General features: G+C 38.4%; 1 protein-coding gene and 1 pseudogene across 2 annotated transcripts in view; both read left to right on the top strand.

The window, feature by feature from the left end:
• The window catches only part of LOC134212064 (hemicentin-1-like), a 707,443-nt gene that overhangs the window by 102,912 nt on the left and 582,587 nt on the right, over window positions 1-21,944 (top strand). The window lies entirely within an intron of this gene.
• LOC134215918 (uncharacterized) lies at window positions 1,776-3,648 on the top strand (annotated as a pseudogene).

Here is a 21,944-nt window from a genome sequence, read left to right as displayed (position 1 = left end):
TATTGTCTTACAAGCCTGCAGTAACTTCAGGCGTGGTATGGAAACAAGCTGTAGTAGAGCTACCTTCGTTTTGGAGGCGACTATAGCACATTGTATCTGTGGTCGATCTGGAACTCAAAAGTAAGCGGTGGCGGAGTATGCTTGTCCACTTCCGCCCACAAATATGTGGAGCTCCAGGCTGTCGAAGCAGGCAAGATCATACCCCGGAAAATTAGCTCCGAGGGATTCTGACGTTGTATATTTGTTTTTGTATATAAAATGAATAGCCATTGATTGTTTCGAACGCGTGAACCGGTCTGCAGAGACCTGCTCATCCCAGTCCATCCTTGCTCTCCAGACATCGTGAAGTAGTATTTTTTCGATGACTAATGAACCAACAGGGCACATAACATATTGTCGCGCCTATCTTTTTCTAGACTTTCGCGGCGGTCTTACTCTCGCAGGTTCGACTGCGAAGGTAGACGTTAAGATAGCCGCCGGATTAAAAGATAGGGAAAATTTTCCTTCTCAAAACAAAACCACGTGCTTTTCGCCAAATGACAGCAGTACTCGATTGTATTAGTGAGAGGCAACCGGAGTCACTGAGTACATGGAGAGTGTTTATCATGACAAGTGCATACGGTGGGTAAGATTTTTATTGACTCTGTCGTGTTTAGTGACTGTTGCGATTACCTGAGAAGCAGCCAGCAGGACGCCGCAGTATTCTATATTTTCTCGAGATGCATAATATAGGCATCTTTGCCGTGGAACGTGGTCCTTCTATGATTTTGAAACGCTAGCGAACCTAGCGGTGGAAGTCATGCCTTCCCTAGCAGCACACATGTTCAACTTAGGTTACTGCAACTCGTATGTGACCAGATTTAGTCACAAACTAGTTGCTGCAACCGATTTTGTCTGACTTGTGCTGCTCGGGTTAATGAACAACGCGCATTAGGTAGAGCAGCATCGCATACTTTGCTGTCTCTTTCTTTTGCTTAGGATATACAGGAGTGCCGTTCGTCGATTGTTGATACCCCCCGCTGTTGAACCCCGCTTATCCGACACCATTTAATTCGACACTTTTTAATTCGTTAAAAAGTGCTGCAGCACATACTCAGCTGTCACATTTCACTCTCACCGAACCTTCTCAACAGGGGCAAAACGCACTACAACCGAGCTGGTGACAAGCGCGGTGTCATCATCATCAATAGACATAGCCCGCTGTAATCATTGAAACGCAGTATGAAAATAAATTATAGCCCAGGACATCCTCGCTACGATCTGGCGATGGGCTAAACCTGAGAGAGAGAAGCCAGCTCACTGACAGATCGTTTATTTACTATGTCTTCTTCTTCTTTTTTGTGTGGAAACCGAGGAAACTCAACAAATCAAAGTAACATTTCATAACGTCGGAAGCAACATTTTTCACTCCAATAAAAACTTGTTCGAATTAGCTGATTTTAATGGTTATGAACTTCCTAACGGGCAACAAAACCGATTTCTCATAATACGGGATCATTCACATGGATACACGCAGAAAAATATGACATAATTGAATTGAAAATATCATGTAGTAGAATCTACAATCATCGTATTTTTAAATTAAACGACATTATTTGATTATTTCAATAAATTCGTATTTTAAAACAAAAATTTCCAGTCGAAAACGATTTTGCTGTATCGATAATATTTCAATTTTCCACATGCATTGATTCAACTCTGCAAATTTGTAGAAACAACAAAAAATATGTTTAACTAAAAATAATTGAGTTTTGTTTCGGTGTGTATAGTTTCAACAGCCGCCATTTTAAGTTTTTCAAACAATGTCTGCGGAAGCAAAATTGGAGCTGGAAATTGTAAGCATCGACGAAGAAACCGTAAAATTCGTCGAGCTGCTCGAGAATTTTGGTTTATCAGTTGATACTATTAACGTAATTTTGGGTAAGTTGAATAGAACATGAAAGTTTGAAAATTTCACTTCGACGATTTTTTTTCTCAGCAAATCGATACACAGCCGAAACGCTTAAGATCGTCGAGCGGAAAGAAGTGGAGGAGCTTATTCCTCAACCTTTCCTAGCGGAGAGGACCAAGTTTATTCACGCTCTTAACGGGTGGCGAAAGCAGCAGGTACATATATTAAATTTGTTATTTGTTATTTAATTATCGTATGCAAATGTTAAAGTACAGGAAATTATTTTTCTAATTTTATGTTTTTGCAGAATCTCCCACTGCTATCAGGAGTCAGTAACGAAGCAGAAAAGATTCCTGAACCTGAAAAGATATAACGCGGGAGAAGTGTACTGCCACGTATTTGATTACGTCTTCAGCAAAGGTCAGGCGATTCTCGGAAAGTATGCTGTGAATCCGTTTCTATCTAGAACCGACAAGAAAGCCATCACACAGATCGTAGTGGACGAGTTTAAGGATCGCTTCTCAAAGTTGTCCTCATCTGAATTGGAGCAAAGGGCCGCAGAGTTGACAAAACTATTTCCCAGTGAGCCAAAGGTAAGAATAATGTTGATATTTGCTTTGAAAGGGGGTTGAAACAACTTTGCAACTCAACAGGATATTTGGTATCAATCACCATGGGGAACTGACAGCACAGGCCGTAAGATCAAGCTAAGGAAACAAGCGAAAGGAAAACTGTACGACCGCAACATCAATTACAAGCTGACCTCCACAGATGAATCACACCTACCGACCGCGTCTGAATCCGGAGCATCCCATTCGGCAGCTGGGATAAGTGACGAACAAAGTATTTAATTATATATTGTTTAAAAGTAACCTGTTTTACAATTTTTTATCTTACGTTTTAGTTGCGGAGTACCAGCTGGTCAAAAAGTGGATTATTCACAATCAAGATGAGTGGGAAGAGCTCAAGGCTAAGTGGAAACAAACTTCAAAATTAAGAATCTACGAACTATCAAAGAACAGCCACAAAGCCACCGCTTCGGTCCTATCGGAGTATCCAGTTCTGCGTAACCACAAAGCTTACCAACTTGTCCAAATTGACTTCCAGCAACGATATCCAGAGAAAGAGAAATTACTTTACGATCGTTGGGACCAATTCCTGTCGAGCGTTTTTCCTATTTTGGAGGTTGAAATAACTGATGCTGAAGGCAAGACTTTGCTTAATCTACTGAGAGATCAAGATATAACGAATGGTATAATATAATCAAAATCATTTATTAACACAATTTGAAACATAATCAAATATTCCCTTCTCTAGATGGCCGAGGTCTCATAACAGTTATGCTGCTAGCCCACATGTTACCATGTCCTGTGCTGACAACATCTCAAAAGCGACGCTGGAAGCCATCAATCGTGGAGTCGCGAGACAGCGTGATCGTTGCGATTAAAAGCTTAACTGACCTTCAGACGACCTTGGCTAAATACTTCAACTCATGTCGTGAAAAGGAATTAGAAACAACACCATTCATCGTAGTTCATGGAAGCGACCCGAAACGTCCCGAAGGGTTCTCGGTTTGGAACAACGTAGTTTCATACAAGCTACCAAACCTACAGAAAGCTTTCGACGTTTGCATCAAGCTATATAAATCTTACGACATCGAATTTCCTCGGCAATCTTCGCAGATATGGAACTTGCTGGCCACGTACCTCTACGGTTTTGAAGCTCCGCCTGGTCAAACTGTCGTTGGTGCCCTCTGATCCTCCATTTGTAACAATACAACGACAAAATGATTCGTTGTGTTGCACCACGATGCAAATGGACAAACAACTCGTTACATCGGTTACATGATCACCTAAACAAATACCACGGAAATCTTCAAGTCTACGAATGCAATATTGGTGATTGTACCAGAAAATACAATGTAAAATATTCATTTTATCGCCACCTGAAAACACATTTTAATGAACCACCAAAAGCAGAAACAGTCCTAAACATCGAAAAATCCAGTAACAGTTCAAACGGTTTCGCTACAGCATATGCCGAAAATACACCTGATGATGTACATGAACAAACTGAGAATGCTTTCCTTTGTAATGAGCCTGCTGCAAGTAGTAATGTAAACCTAGAACCTCAACAAGACGCGCTATGCACTTCAAAATTGAATTCATTAATACAAGAAATAGAACTCCTTTCTCTAGATTTGGCTTAAAATACTTAAACGCCAATACAATTCCACGAAAAGTTGTTTTCGATATTCAAAAGATGTTAGATTGAAAATAATAGAGCCGTTTTCAGAGGCAATTAACATGATGGGTTTTCACGGCATGATAACAGATGAAGGAAACAAATTTTAAGCCAAATGCTCTCGGCAGCAAATTTCGTAGAAACAGAATATAAGTATCTCAACAGATTGAAAGAGCTTGATCTGTATGTTGACCCGAAAGAATTTGTTATAAGCGACGAGCTTCTTCCTGGTGTCGTACACAATGAGCAGATGATGGATAACGACCCAGTGACAGGTAGAGTAATAATTAATAATTAGTTGTCCAGTTTATTCATTATATGTACACTTTTACAGGTATTCTTCTGCCTTTGTCATTCACTTTGAGAAAGTACTTGGAATCCGAAGGAGTCATGGACACTTTAATTAATAGTATCATTCCATCTGATGATAACTATATTCGGAGTCTAATAGACGGGAGTGTTTGGAAAACCAGAACAGCAGGTCTCGATTCGAAGCTTATAATTCCGTTGAACTTATTTTTTGACGACTTCACTACTACCGATACAGTGTCACCTCATGCAGCACGTACCTCTATATGTGGAATTTATTGTTACATACCATGTCTACCTGCAAATGTTTTAACAAAATTAGAGAACATACTTGTTGTCGGTTATGTGTTATCAGAAGATAGGAAAGAATATGACAATGAACGACTATTCATCAATCTCGTAAACACACTCATCGAACTAGAAACAGATGGCCTCGAAATCAATGTCAGAGGGGAAAAAGTCACAGTGTATTTCATGTTGGGGAATATTACTGGAGACAATTTGGGACTTTCTGGTATACTTGACTTAGTAGAATCTGCACGAGCGAATTTTACTGTCGGATGTGTAAACGAAATAGAGAACAGAGAGAAAATGATACAATTGAACACCAGAGCTCTTTAGGACTATACAAAATTATCAGGAGGATTTAATTTTAGATAACGTATCGATAACTGGTATTAAAAATAATAGTGTATTTAATCGCATACCATCTTTTCATATAGTTCTCAATGTTTACTTTGATTTAATGCATGACCTATGGGAGGCATATGCATCTATGGATTAGGGCATTATTTGAATTACTTTATCAAAAGTAAAAAACTATTCACATTAGAGGATTTAAATTACCGAAAGAACTTATTTGGGAATATTAAATGAGTTATGGAAACCATAACTCATTTAATATTCCCAATGACATGAAAGATATAAATGTTGCGAAAAGTAAAGTAAAAATGACTGCGAGTGAAATCAAAACTCTAGTTACATTTCTTCCGCTTATCATCGGTAATCTAGTGCCTGCCGAAGATCCAGTTTGGAATCATTTCTGCGTATTACTAAAAATATGCCATATTCTGATGCTGCGGGAAATTTCACATGATCATTTGAATACCTTAAGAGAGCTCGTACAAACTCATCATACTCAATATATAACGCTTTTTAATGACAATCTTAAGCCAAAGCATCACAACTTAATTCACTACGCAACATTTATTAAGTGTTCTGGTACACCTCGCCATCAATGGACGATGAGAGGGAGGCAAAACATAGAGAAGCCAAGCAGTATAGTAGAGTGAATAATAATAAAATCAACATTTGTAAATCACTCGGTATAAAGTTTAAAATTTGCTTTCAATATTCTCAATAAACAGTTTATTCCTGCAACTGTTGACTTCAGCAAATCTAAATTTATGGTCAGCCAACTCAAAATGATTTCACTTCACTTTTTAATGATAATTACAAAATTGACAGAACTGCAGTGAAATATGTTAATAAGTTTTTCAAACACGGATTTGAATTCACAAAGAATACCATTGTTTTAATACAACAGAAAGATCTGGCGAGTATTTATGAAATAGAAGACATAATACTGGATCAAGATGATAACGTAATTATGACATGTTATAACGTTCACTCCCGTTGCTTTGATGAACATTTTCAATCTTTTGAGATGTATAAAACAACGATCAAGACTGTAATTTCAGGTATAAACGATATAGAAATATGTGCCATTAATTTGCATAGGGTAGACGATAAGTTATATTTTAGATGTTGTAATTTAATGATAATAATAAATAATGTATAAATACATATATTTTTCATTACTTTGAAAATTGAAAAATGGAATATATCTCAATTATGAAATCAACAAAACCTTTTTTTCTCCAATGCAAGAATATTATTTAAACCAAAGGATTTTTTTTTCGAAACTAAAATATATTATTGTTGAAACAACAATATGGTTTTGTTGTTACGAAACGGCAGATTTTTTTACAATAATGATTTTTATTTATTGAACTACTATGTAATATTTTTGAATCAACAATGCGGATTGTTGTTATTTGACAGCTAAATATTTCATGGCATGTTTAGAAACAATATTTTGTTTTGTTGAAATAGACGATCGAAATTTTTTGAATCAAAAATTATAGCCGGTAGGCCGTGAGTCTACAATAAATTTTGTTGAATCAATAACGAATTCTTTTGGAAATACAACTTATTTTTCTGCGTGTAATTACGGGTTCAATTCACTGTAGCAGATATAAGAAAAGTTGCGAACATAAATCGCCAAATAAATAATTTTGGTTACGACCATTTGAAGTTGCATCGCAGTGTTTACTTTTTCGGTTCGCAGTGACTGGATCGCGGTGACATTAGGATGAACGTAAATAAAGCGAGCTGTCTTCTCTCTCTCAGGGCTAAACAATAGGATGTCAGTAGCTTGACTACAACACAATGGGAAGAACCAAAACAAAAAAGCAAACAGAGTTGCAAAACACGTATGAAACACATAAATGTAGGGTAGCCAGTTTGTCGAATTAAAACGTTACCTCGTTCACTCGACATCAATCATTTTAGAACTAGTTCACGTAAAAAAATAACCTTAAATGTTATGGCAGAAAACCATTCGAAAATACTTATACTCTTCATTATGCCACCTAATGAATGATTCCATATCAAAGAGCTAATACCATTCATAAGTTAATGAAAAGTATAAGTTTCCGAATGTATGTGACTAATGCGATGTATAAGTTTTTTCTTATACATATCATTAAGCGCCTGCTTTGGTAAAAAAGTATTAGCAATATTAATAATAAACAACATTAAATTTTTTTACGTGTTTATTTGTGGACGCAGTAGCGCCCGTGGCAAGTGTTTTTTTTTCAATCAAAATTTTTAACGTCTGTTGTCTGTGATTTTTTTCATCAAATGCTGTGTCTGGTTGTCTAAGGTTGTCACTGGTTTTGTTTTCTGCATCTGATAGTAAAAAAGAATTGAAGTGTCAGATATTTTATTTTTTGTGAGTATTTCCCCGCGTGCTGCGTCTGTTTGGCTAGTCAACGGACAGACAAACAGGGCTATTATATATATGATGATCGGGGTTTTACGGTACACAAAAAGCCTACTTTGAAACTTGCTATCGTAGATATTCTTCACAAAGATCAGCATTATCTCTTTTGTTGGAGAATTCGCACTCTTCGCCATAAGGCCTACTTGGATATCGATTGTGAAATTGAACAGAGCTTTACGAAACGTGTAGTTTTCGGCTGTTGCCTCGGCTGTTGCAGTCTTGTAACGCAGCAAAAACAAGTTTACTTTCTCATCCTCTGCAGGATGCAGAAGTAAACTTGTTTTTGCTGCGTTCCAAGACTGCGACAGCCGAAAACTACACGTTCCGTTATGTATCCACTGTTGCCAAACATTAATTCGTTGAACAGAACTTGTACGTCAGCCAGGGGATCCCAAGACGCTGTAAAGATAATCGTCGACATATTGTTTATCTTGATTGCATCCGCCGCTTTTTTTTTTTTTTTATTGAAGTAATAACAATTTAAAAACTAGAGTACATACTTGGAGTACATGAATATGATTACATACTATTGCCTGCATCTTGAGCCTTTTCAACAAATGTTTAAATTATTGCCAAATTCTTGTACAAAAACGTTCCGATTATTCCATCGTATCTCTCGAAGTTGTTTTTTAAAAACAAAAATACTGGGATCTGCACTTGCTAAATTGTATGAAATTAGTCAAACTGTCAACCACAATGCAGCTTTCTGTTTTCGTGACCTCAAACATATTTTTCGTGTAACAATATCTTCTAAATCATTTACATGAATACGCATTCGCGTTCTAATGATCTGACTGCACTACTCCCACAACATTTTAGCATTTGGACAAATTTTGAGTCTATGTGAAACATTGTCAATTAATCCACATTTTCTGCATACCGGTGAGGTATTTCGAACGTTGTAGGCTGAAAGTTTCTCTTGCGTAGCAATCAAGTTGTTCACGAAACAAAACATTTTGGAACGATCATTCAAAGAAAGAAAATTGAGATTAATATTTTCCCACAGTGTTAACCAATCAATTTGAATATTTTCTTCAACCTTCGGAACACAATTATTTAAGTCCACAAAATGACTATACAATAATTTTGTGGAATTTAACCGCAATCGTGTCTTGATACTCACGGCTTCTGATATCCATTCTCTACTATTTTTTGTCAGTCTTTGCGGTAATCTGAACTCCAGTAAATAATTCTCTTCAATAAGTTCTCCATTAATATCTTCATTATAAAGCAAATTTTTGATAAAAAGAGATTTCATTTTGGCCTCTGGGTCAATTAGGCGTAAGCCTCCTTTAAGATAATCTAAATATAACTGGTTTCGTTCTACCCTAAAAATCAAACCATTCCAAATGAACTGTCCACAAAACTTTTTAATTTCCGCAATGTGCCTATTGAGTGGTGGAAATACTTGGGCAACGTACCAAAGCTTGGATAATATGAAGGTATTCAATATTTGACATCTCTCGTGAAGGTTTATATTTCTAATCCGATGTTTTCGCATCATACCCTTGATATGAGCAATCAATGCATCATAATTTGCAACAACCGTTAAATACCAACTTTTATAGAATCTGACCCTAAAATTTTTATATTGCAAACTTCCTTTATCTTCTGTGGTCCTAATCTAGCTTTATTAAACCGTACATACAAAGATTTTTTCAAAATTTATTCTAATTCTTGCATACTTTGAGTAGCACGAAAATAGTCAACAGCAAATCAAACTCTTGTTCAGATCGAACAATTATATTAAAATCATCAGCGAAAACAATGACTGTTATGAATTTATCGTATACCCAAAAACCTTGCAAACAGTTTGAAATATTCCTAACTAGGGGCTCTAAATACAACACGAATAATACCATGCTCAATGGACACCCTTGTCTTACAGATCTTGATATTTGGAAAGTATCTGTAAGAAAGCCGTTAACAATAGCTCTAGATGAAGCTACACTATACACATTTTTTAAGCAATTTATGAGTTTCTCGGGAAATCCAAATTTCTTCATTATTTTCCAAAGGTAATCGTGATCAACTCTGTCAAAGGCTTTATTTAAATCAATACTTACTAAACATCCCTTAAACCTCTTATTCTCGCATGACCTTGTCAAAATTCTTCGTAAGTCCTTTAAATTGTCAACGCATGACTTTTTCTTGACACACGCTGTTTGGCCGATTCCAACCACTTTATGAAGTTTATTCTGTATTCTTTCGGCTAAAACTTTGGTAAATAATTTGTAATCGCAATTCATCATAGATATTGGTCGATATTCATCCAGAGATAAACTGTTCGTTTTGTATTTCGGAATCATGGTTATAATTCCCTCTGAGAACCCTTTCGGTGGTAAAAAGGAACCAGACAGGTATGCGTTAAAAACTTCTATAATATCATCCTTGATAACCTCAAAATTTTTTAAATAAAATTCGTAGGTTATGCCATCGGGTCCTGGGGATTTTTTCCGCTTAACTGATTCCAAAACTCCTTTCAATTCGTCTAAGGTGATTGGCGAAACCAAATCCATTCGATCATTTTCGCCTAAGCTAACTGTCAAGATATTCAAGGGGTCATTAGTCTCATCCTGGATTGTTTGTAATTCTTTTTTAAAATAATTTGAGAAATATTGATAAGTTAGCTCCCTAAGTTTTGATGAGTCAGTCACTATAACATCATCATGTTTCAATTTAAAAACACTACCTCGTTCCTGGCGTTTTGCTTGTGCTGCAATTTGAAAAATGTTAATCATCTCCCCTTGAAGGAGGTTTTGAATTGTAAAAGTGTTCCCTAAATGATTCAGTCTTTCTGTTTCAATTTCAAGTATCCTAGATTTAATCATTCGTATATCCAAATATGTGTCTTCACCTCTATTCATTTTTTGCATATATTCTACCATTTTACTGTAAAAATACTGCTTTTCATTAGTTACTCTAGATATCTTTTCCCAACTTCTTGCCTTGTAGAACTGCTTACATTTCACTTTAAAAACTTCATTCCACCATTTATTTTTATCATTGTTATACACTTGTCGTAATTTCCAAGTTTCATAAGATCTTGAAAACTGCTCTGAAACCTCTTCATCCTTTAAAATTGTTGGATTAATTTTCCAATATCCTCTTCCTCTACTTATTACCATCCTTTGATCTACTTTTATTTTCATACTTATTCCACAGTGATCAGAAAAAGCAACTGGTTCTGTTTTGAATTCAAGAATATTGTCAACAAAATCATGCGGTACATAAAAACGATCCAAACGAGATGCAGAGTTCAATCTATGAAAAGTGAACCGATTCCGTTTCAATTCCCAGGCGACGTCTTTCCATCGAAATGTTTCAATAACTTGACGAAGTCCAACACAATAGGTTTTCGAATCTCCTACGCAATCTGAACTATGATCAATACAGTTATCCTCCTACAACGTTCACAAAAACATTTGCTTTTGCTAAATGCGGCGCCAGATCATTGAGAAACAGCTTGTCGCATTATTTTCGACGGTTCGATCCCGAAAAAGCATAAATCTAGACCAACATTTGAAAAGGGCGTAACAGCCAAAATTTATTCCTTCTGATTCTTTGTCCACATATATGGCTATGTATGTAGACGAAGAATCAGAAGGAATAAATTTTGGCTGTTACGCCCTTTTCAAATGTTGGTCTAGAAATATTCACAAAATTTATATTATCAATCACTATTGACGTAATGCGTCCGTTCAAACCGAATAATGGCTGACTAGATTCAAATGAACTCCGTATCAAAACAGCTGTCCCAGATTCCCGCTCATTAACTTTGACAAAGGCAAATGAGATGGAATAAACGAAAAATTTGAGTAACAAACTTCTTGTAAAAAGACAATATCTAAATCGTTATTCAATATAAATTCTTTCAAGAGGCTCTTGTTTATCAAACTACTACTACTGTTCAAGTTTATACTCGCTAATTTTATAATATAGTTCATCTCGTAATCAAATCTAATACAATTCCGAAAACAAGTTTTTACGTTAATACACAACCGCCCATAACCATCTGTACCTTATACAATTAAAAACTGCATACAGCTCGCTCTTGATTAAACCCTTGTTATTTGACTATTTCCAAAAACTACCACCTCACTCGTTAGATAGTTCCATTCCCGTACGTACATCTCCGCAAGTGGAGCTTGAATCTTCGTTAGCACTCACTTTCATTTGCTTTGATTTGCTACGTGTAACACGATCCAGTTTCTCACTTAATGTACTTCCCTTCGTCCCTGTGAAAGCTTTTTGTTCATGATGAACCCTTTCCAATGGTGGCTCGTCCGAATCCGATGTTCCCTCGGTAGCTTTCTGTTGCTTCCTCCCTCTTTTGCCCGTGACCTTGATGAATTCATTCTCAGTCACTGCCGCACTATCATCGTTGCCTTCTGCTACTCGCGTTGACTCCACTTCAGGTTCATTGCCGACACTGGTAGATGTTTGACCGCCACTACCACAGTCATTCTTACTCTCCTGGACTACCCCTCCATCGCTAGGCTCACCTTCCGTCAGCCTCTGGTGAGCTGGGGTCGATCGTTGCGTTAGTATTTGACCTAGTATAGTCATACCTTGTGTATTTGTGTTATCTCCTTGTCCTTGATGTCGTTTCAGCCATTTTTCCCCGCTTTTCAGAATTCCGCTATAGGACGTCCCCTGGTGTTCGAGTAATCGATCATTTACGGTCTTTCTCTCCGGACACTCCGCTTTTAAATGTTCTCTACTACCACAGTGGTAGCACTTAGTGATAATGCCCTCATAGAAAACTCTCGCTCTTACGTTCCTGATGAACACCGTTGCCGGTACCTCTATCCCTTCCTTTAATTCCAGGTATACTCCGCGAACAGACGTCCAAATCGGGAATCCCGTTTCTTCTCCATACTTCTCCCTAATCATACGAACGACCTTTCCAAATCTTTGCATAACTACTGAAATCTCCCGATCATCAATCTCTGGGGGTAGATTGAACAGTCGCACGTACCGCACGATGGCATTCGCCGAGGTTAGCTTTACCTCCGTATGTTCATACTTGTTGTACTCGAACAACAACGTCCCCGGCAAATCACACAAAACATTTCTCATATCTTCTTCCTTCTTAAACTTAATAATTACCGACATTTCGCTTTTGTCCTTGTACATTGATAGTAATTTGTCACTTTTCAGATTCATCTTCGATTTCATGAACCTAAATATCTCACTATCCGTTGGTTCTGGTACACCACGCTCGAAACTGACACGCAGTGAATTAGCCCGTAGTTCTGTTTCCGCCATTTCAACGTAACTTGCCTCCTATTTCACAATATTACCACATGTGTCCTCAGCTTAGCTGACTCTGAGTATTGACGTCTATTTATTTCCTTGGACTAAATTACACGTCTATCTAGCACGGAATCCAAGCACGAACTGTCGCTCATTCTCTGTTGCGTTACGAATTTCGACGTATTGTGATTGCGCGGGTGAACACTGAACACGTGGCGCAGAAATGGCAACGTTAAATGCTATTCGTAACTTGGAGAATTGCGATAAACGATCAACAACGCGCTTCGGTCCTCTTTTCTGATTTAGCTTGGAAGAACATTTCTTGAATATCACCGAAAAAGGCAACTTCTTACTCCGGAACGTGAATGCTGCGGATCAGGACCTTTAAAGAGCATTTAATTTAGCGATACGTCGTCCAATTTGGCTGCTGTATTTCATATAACTCATACGTCAAGTTCTACCATTTCTTCCTGCGTCAATACGTGGATGTAACATTTCGATTTGTAGTAAGCCGTTTGTTGTCTAACGCTTTTGTAGAACTGCAGATCCTTTTCAAGGCACCTTCATCGACGTTGAGCCATCGATCTGCTCTCCGGAAAATCAATGGAATCATGTTTTCTCAGAAGCCCGGTCTACTTTTATTTTCTTCTTCTTCTTCTTCTTCTTCTTCTTCTTCTTCTTCTTACTCTTCTTCTTCTTTTTCTCTCTTCTTCTTCTTCAATGGCTTTACATTCCAACTGAAACTTGGCCTGCTTTTCAACAGTATTCTATTAGCATTTTCTCAGTTATAAATCGAAAGCTTTTCTGTGCCCGCCATTGCATGAATATGTGTCTTGTGTGACAAGTACAATGGATACACTATGCCCAGGGAGTCGAGAATGTTTTCCATCCGAAAACATCCTAGATCGGACCGAGAATCGAACTCGCCATCTTTCGGATCGGCAATCCTACGCCTTTGCTCGCAAGGCTACTGGAGACCCCGGCCCGGTCTTATACACACAAAAACGCGACGCGAGACTGGACACAACACTTATGGTTCTTACGAACAAAACAGGATTTCTAAAATTTACCTTTTTGTCGACCGGTTTCGGGCTTGATGCTGCCCATCTACATGACGTGGTCCGGCCCTATACCTTCCGTCTTTGAACGTCGCTACCTTTCCAGTTTAGAGACGAACGTACGCTTCAATCTAATCTAATCTTATCAAACACAAACGTACGTACGTACGCTTCAAGGACGTTTTCTGAAGAAGTCTGAAGAACGTGATCACACACGACCCAGCCGATTCAAGTCCTCACAGTAATCGGTTCTTGATATTTTTCTTCATGTATCTTCGTTATTGTCAGCAAATGATAGTTACTCATTCCTGTCAGCTATCCAGGATTGGTTGGAAGCTCTTGGCTGGTAATCGCCGCAAGTAGTTTAACTGCTCTGCCAGTTGTTCGATGTCCAAGGATTGATATGGAAGTTCCAGGTTCTCAATGGTGTACATTTCGGACAGGTTGAAGCGTTTAGCGTTTCCAGGCTACCATGTCTTAAGAGTATCCAGTTTTATTTTGTTAATTGTTTTATTTGTCCCATTTGTTTGTTGGATGCATAGCGAATAAGTTATGTTTAACCCTGTTTAACCCATTAATCATCAATCAAGTATGTGTACGTATTCACTGAACTGTTGAACTTGATGGTAGTCGGTAACTTGTCCACTACCTCCCGAAAAAGGACAGGGTTGGAGAGATTCGTAAGGTTTCCGGTTGGCCGTACATGCTTTGTACATTCAAGCCAAATTGAATTAAGATTTCCAATCTGTCCACTTTTGGAGCCGACGCACAACGAACTTTATTCACCATGTGGTGGACAATATGCTCTGATCTTCCGTACAAAATCGGAAGGGTAGACAGAACATGTGGCACGGTAAAGGGATGTAAGAGAAATCTGCTGACGGCTTTCGCTGTTGCTTTCAACGATCTTTGTAAACATGGTGGATTTTTAGATTTAAAGCAACCACTTGCCTCGGTAAAAGGGTTATAGCTACTGGTTGAAAGCGGTTCTCTTGAAATAATTTGAAATGCCATCTTTTGAAATGTAGGGGCTGGTGTTATCGGTTGACATTGAATAGATTTCAGATACATATAACTCTTACTCGTCATGCCAGGACGCTTTTATTCCAGTCGCAATGGCTCGAAATGGTCAGTCAGATGCCGTTCCTTGGCCAGAAATTGCTTAGAAATCAATCTTCAATATTTTTAAGTTATTTTCAGAGTTTTTTTTTATTATTTTTCACTAACCCAACGTGTGATCTTTAGCTTTCTAACATGGTCCTAAAAGATTCATGGCTTTTCGGAAAGGATTATCAAGGCATCCCCAGGGATTTAAAGGAGAGGTAACTACAATTTAAATGTGAAAGAACTTGTAATTCTTTCAGATGTATTCATAAAACTCCAAAAACGTCTTTTGGTTTGCTTAGTGGGTTTCAAAACGTAACAAAGTTTTCGAGAGTCCTAAAAAATCTCTTAGCGTTGTGACCAAATAATCCCCATTTTTTTTTTCAATCAATCAAACTATCGCCAGTCATTAATCGATTTCTGAAGTACTGAGCTACAAATGCAGCACACGAGCATCGCGGATACAAATTTTCTGTCGATCATTGTAATCAATTTTGTGACGACCTAACAGTGAATGCCAAATTGTCCTCAGTTTTGACGCAATTAAAAAATGATGACAAAAAGCCTTATGTCAATTGACTTGATGGAAAATGATCCACCCCCAAGAATTATAGCGTTTTCAGTAGCCGAAAGAAAGTTTTCCGTATCAATAACAAAACGAAAGACATATATTCTTTTCATATGCGCGACTACATTTACTTAAAATAGGTACATGAAAACCGTGTTCTGAACATTCTTTGTACGCTAAATAAAAGCTCTGATAAAACGCGTTCTTCACGCCATCGGACGCATCGTTCGTCGGGGCATAGACGTGGATTAGACTGCGTTGAGGAACGTTCCCTTTAATAACTCGCATAATTTTCATCTCAATCATCATCTCCACATTCCGATTTGTCACCAAACCAAATTTGTCATAAAACCAAAATGCTGCTGGGAATAGTAATTGAATGAAGTGTTTGCTGTGGGATCCACTACTCAAGAGAGAAGCAGACTTTTGCTTATTTTTTATTTTATTGGAAATGATCTTAGAGACTGAAAAACAAAATTCAAACATTTCGCTCCCACTCGATGCCGATGGTGTGATGAGAGCCTGTTGTAAGACCAAGAGTACTCTGCAGCTCCTTTCCTTCACCATTCATTAAAGGGGCCTTCCATAGCCATGGGGTAAGATGCGCGGCTACAAAGCAAGACCATGCTGAAGGTGGCTGGTTGGTCCAAGCTAGCAAATTTTCCAGTTGGAAATTTTCTCGACATCCCTGGACGTAAAAGTATCATCGTGTTATTAGCCTTTCGATATACGATTGCAAAAATGGTAACTTGGAACAAACTGGCGAGCGGCATTGTCACAATGGGGGATGTAATGTCAATAAGAAGAAGAAAAAGAAGAAAATCCATTCAGAAATTTTTTCAAGTGCAGCTGTTCACGGTACTTTTTAGAAAAAATGAGATCGTTTTGCTTCTGTTTCGCTGATTTTAAATATAACGATATTTAGATGAAATTTTGCACCGTTCTATGCGGGGTAAACATTTTTAAACATTCGAAACTATCATATTTTAAGTGCTTAGTTATTAACAAATACCCGTTTCAAACTAACTAATTCACAAATAATATTCGTACTGATGATTTGGTTTGAGAAAGGTGGCAAGGCACCCTATCAAAAAACTCTGCTATTAACTTGACAAAATAAAAAATTGTTTTCTGGGTCAAAAATACATTGGTTTGCTAAATAATTGCTAAATTTTTATCATCAAAGTGTCACTTCGGCAGAAATCATGGCAAATTTTCAATTAAGTCTGATCGCAACCTATGAATAAGGACGAAGTTTATTTCGAAATTATGGTCATTGAAAAATGCACCTTTCTAGATCGTCAACGGATTAGTATATCCAAACAATTGAGAAGAACGTTATTTCAAGAGAAAGTCGTTTTCCGTTTATTCTAATAAAGATTCAAGATTCCTCATACATATGTTGAAAAATAAGAGAATATATACGGATATCTCAATTAGGGGCCTCACTCAGCCTTGCGGTAAGATGCGCGGCTACACAGCAAGACCATGCTGGAGATGGCAGAGTTCGATTCCTGAGTACGCATGAATGTATGATACATAGCCTCATAATATACAAATGCAGAAATTCTAACATGACTAAGAAACCTCGCTATCAACTACTGTGGAAGCACTGAATGAATACTATGCTGCGTGGCGGCAATGTCCCAGTGGAAGATATAATGACAAGAAGAAGAAGAAGAATGAAACCTAAATTAAAAGCAATGTAATTAATAATTCACGAGGGATTAATCTTTCCGGACTACGAAAAATCATTAATATCTCGATGATTCCAATCCCCGATAGCAAACTGCACCAGCAACTCGCCACTTCCGATTGAAACGACAATTTCGTCACTTCACCCACGCAGGCTTCATCCCTGGAGGAATTGACTTCTCGCTTCTCACAATCTCAGGCGCCCAATCAGGACCATTTCCCGCTATATATCCGGACGTCCCCCGCAAATCTTATTTAGCAAATGGACACGATTGATTAGATTGTGCATTTCAGCGAACATCTCAATCATTCCCATTCCCAGGGAACAGCTCGAGGGGGGCACACGGTCCGGTGGACTGCTCTCGATTCAACACGGGACACGGCAGCCGCCCGGTACAGGCCGGGACGACATCGGAAAGAAGTCAATTTTGCCGTGCCCTGCGGTGGGGATAATCGACTAAAAGGATCTCAGAAATAAATTATAAACTTTTGTGCGGTTGATTTCACCGGGGCCGATCCCGTGTCTCGAACGACCAGAATCGAACCAGTCCAGAAAACCAGTCAGTCGGTCGTGGTCCGTTCGTATGCGACCGAATAGTGGGGCTGTCGGTCCAATTTGCGGACAACCACCACCATAGGCAAACTGTCACATCCGAATCGGGCGGGCACCGGAATGAGTTCTCCGAGCGTCAGCCTCAGTCGATTTGCAGTTGAACTGAGCGTCCCAGGGCGGACAGGATTAGATTTATTTTCAAAGTTTTCACCCGCAGCATTCGGTAGGAATTCGGGAACGATCCGTCATTTAGCGTTTGGTGGGTGGAAACGGGGCGGTTTTTCGCAGGAGGGCAAGAGTGTATCAAATAATGAGGTGAGGTTTTTGTTAAGAATGTGAGTTGAAGTGAAAAGGCCCTTCCGTCAAACCTAACCCTTATTTTTGCTGTTTATATATTTTAAAGGCAATTGATTTACTTACTTAAGAAAAACCCCTTAAAAAAGCTTTTTTAATAGTCAAGTGTGACTGGAGTGTATTTCTTGGAATTGCAGAGTCCATTTCGCTTGATTAAAATAAAAATGGCAATAGAACCCCAATTACCCATAATAACAGTATTAGAAAAAACTCGGAATTATAAAACTCATGGAAGATTCAAAGTTTTATGCACTACATCTTGTAAAACATGAAACAAAGAATTTTCTTGCAATAGTAAACAATAAATTGCGCCCGATTGGATTTAAATTACGTTCGGAAAATGAGTTTAAACCTGCGAAAAAAAAACTCAAGCGCGATGTTTTCTCAGAAATTGAAAATGAGTTTGCTCACGATGATTGATATTTGAGTATGGTTTTTGCTCCAACACTGCTAAATAGATAAAGTCCATGAATACCATTATAAATAGGAGAAGTAGAACCTGGGCCTGTTTAAACTCTATAAAATTCAACTTTTTTGAATCTTCAAATTTTTAGCCTACGTTGGGTTCTTGGCAATTTTGAGTCATGTTTTTCACATTCACGATTACACAAAGCTTTCTCTTTTTGTTTACTTTGTGTTCCCGCTCCATAGTCCTTCAAATTTATACTGTTCCATTTTTCATCATAGGTTCCGAATGCCTATCGCAGCAGTAGTCCAGCAGCATCTGTCATCAAGATTTGAAGGAAAACCAGAGACCGACAGCGAACGCGACCGCACGGTGACACTACGCACATGTTGCGACACTTTCACTAGCCCGTCGCATCGCCGTCCCACGTCAGCACGTCATCGCCATTTATTCACTGCCATGTCCGGGACATTTTATTCTATTGGGCGGGGTACTCCACACTCGGGGGAAGGGCAAGTGTCGCCAACTTTTTGGGGGAAGCGCTTGTGGCATCGCAAAAATCACAACAATTCGACGTCGAGGGTCCTCGCAAAAAGCGCGATGATTGATGATTTTTGTGGGCGGCCTTTACTCAGTGGCAGCTGTGACACCGCAACAATTTGCGAAACTTGTGAAACAGTCTATTCGGAATGACAAAAAGCTCGGGTCGGTTGGACTGATGGTGGGAACCTTGAATAAATGTCATCTGGAACGGAATATGGTTGGAAGAAATGTTGGTTTGGGTTCGATTTCTGCTGTGAAGCGCTCGTAGGAGGGGTGTTGTTCAACTCTGGATTAGTGTCAATCTACCGAAATGATGACATTTAGCTTCAAAACTTCTCAAACTGTTCCGAAACAATCATCTATACTCTGTTCACTTTCCATGTAGTGCCGGAGAAAACTTCAGCGAAAATAACAACCGGCAATCAAACTTTTTTCCGACAGCGTCTGGTACACCTGTCATTACTTTAAGCCCGGATGGGTGAACTGTAGGGTGGGGAGTAACGAAAGCGCATCGAAAGGGACAGTAATCAACAAACGGGAAAGGGGCCGCAGGTCAGGGTTGGCTGGCGAGCGGCACACTTTTAGATGAGTTTGTCCACTTTTGTGCGCACATCTTCCATCGTCAACGTCCATCATGTAATGAGTCAATTGGCATTTTGTTTGATCTTTAGACATCATTGGATGGTAAAATCGCTGATGGATAAGAGTTTTTCGGAATTCTTTTGTTTTGTTTGTTTCAACCAGACTCGTTTAGGTAATTAGGAATTTATGTAATACTTGATGGAATTATCAAGAAAAGTTTCGACTGCCGATATGAGTGAACTGGTGCGCCACCATACTAATATTGCACCCAATTAGCAGCATTTCAGTATAATTGGCACATCGGGTACATAATAGAACCCATTTAATGGTCCTTAGTCTCTTGCCAACATTTCATACACATCTACCTCAGAGTAATTTCCGTTGGGGGTATGAGTATTGAGCAACCTTATGAAAGATCGGATAACCAATCGCGGTGGAGAACTTTATCTTATGCTGACATGGGCGTTTGCTTCTGCAAATCAAATGCTTTTGCAGCTCTTGTTAAGAGCGGTTAAGCTTGTTAATGTTGTATTTACTTGATATTGGAGAAGGTATTCTTTTGGTCAGAGTTTTTCTGTAGCAGGTATTAAATTTATTTTCTGTTCGTTAGCTCTCGGTAGGTACAAGGGGGAAGAATAAAAAAAGAGAAAATAACGAAAAAAGTCTAAAATGGAATTATTCCATGGAAAATTAGAAATTGTACTGAAAAATATTAACAAAGACTGCGTACTGCGAATATAAAATTTCTTTTCTAAATCGTCCATTTTAGTTTCCAAAAACTATCAGAACTTGAACTTATTTCTGTAGAAATTTGTTTTTTTTTAATGGAACAGTGCAGGTTTTGCAGTTTGCCGTTAAACTCATAACACCACAATTCTAAAAGAACGGCTAGAAATGTTTGCTACTTTCTAAGTCGAGTGAAGTCGGGATCCATAGACTGAATCTGAACCAGGGACGGGAATGGTTGACATTTCCTTTTACCATTCATTCTTCCATGCAATAACAGAAAAACAAAATTCTACGCTTTTGATCGCAAGGCTAGCTGGAGACCCATCGTAGTAATTTTTTTCACCGTTATTCCTTCTGGACTTCCATCCTCCTGGAAATTTCTTTCGAGGATTTATACTTGCAGTCGAAGAAATTCCTCCTGAAATTTCCCACAAGAATCTCTTGACAAAATCCAGCAGGAATTCTTCCACAGTTTTTTTTCTGAAGGTTGTCTCGGAGAAAAAAAATTGTATCAACATCCGAAAGAATCCGGAGAGTTTTCAAATGAAACCACAACAAAATTATAGGCCATTTCTAATAAAAAAAAAATCCCGAGAGAATCTGGAAGAAACACTTAAACTATTCTGGGAGAACTGCTAAAGATTCTTAAAAGAACACAAAGAATGCTGGGAAACTCCCGGAGGGATCCAAGATGAATTTCCAAAACAAATCATTTTTAAAAGAACGACAGAAAAGATAAACTTGCGGGAGCTTTTCTGGAGGAACTACTTGAAGAACATACTGAACCAGTGGCGTAGCCACGGGGGTGGTTTTGGACAAAAACCCCCCCCCCCAGAGACAACATTTTTAGAAGCATTTTTTTTCCGAAAAAAAAATGTTCTAAACCCCCCCCCCCCCCCAGAACAATTTTCTGGCTACGCCACTGTACTGAACAATTACTAAAGGAACTTTCTGAGGCATTCCTGAAAAAGAAAAACAGATTTTCTGCAATTTTTTATCAATACCAAAGTGACGTTTTACGAAATAGCAACCCTGTATAGAAATTTAGCAACCCAGTATGGGGCGCTAAATTTGGAAACTCACGGCTAATTTGAGTTGCGTTCTTATTTTACATTCCCGTTTAGATACCTCCGATGTAAAAAGGGGTCCCTATTAGGGGCCCGGAAATAGCGATAGGGACCCAGATGGGGACTCCCGTGGAGGCGCTCTAAATCACCGCAAAAAAGGGAATTTGGCTGCGGCAGCTGCTCATAAGGTCCATAAGCGTTCGACGTTTGAAGCTTTTTCAGCATATTTATGAGAGGTTTATTGATAGCAATAAGATCGACAATAAAACTGAGCAACTAGCTATGGCGATTGCTTTTATAAATCCGCTATAATTTAATTATAATAAATGTACATAAATTTAAAACTAATAAACCCAAGAAGCATGGAAATTGTTACTTGGGAGTTCTTGCATAGGTTCGGGATTGAACAGTACCCGAACTGTCCGGAATGCATAGATGAGGTAGAATCAAATATTTGCATGCCTACGATTCGAAAATTAGCGAAATGCCATGCTATATATTAGTGGCATAGATAC

Source organism: Armigeres subalbatus, chromosome 2 (genome assembly GCF_024139115.2).
Source record: "Armigeres subalbatus isolate Guangzhou_Male chromosome 2, GZ_Asu_2, whole genome shotgun sequence".
NCBI classification, from domain to species: Eukaryota; Metazoa; Arthropoda; class Insecta; order Diptera; family Culicidae; genus Armigeres; species Armigeres subalbatus.
This window is presented reverse-complemented; position numbering and strand designations above follow the sequence as displayed.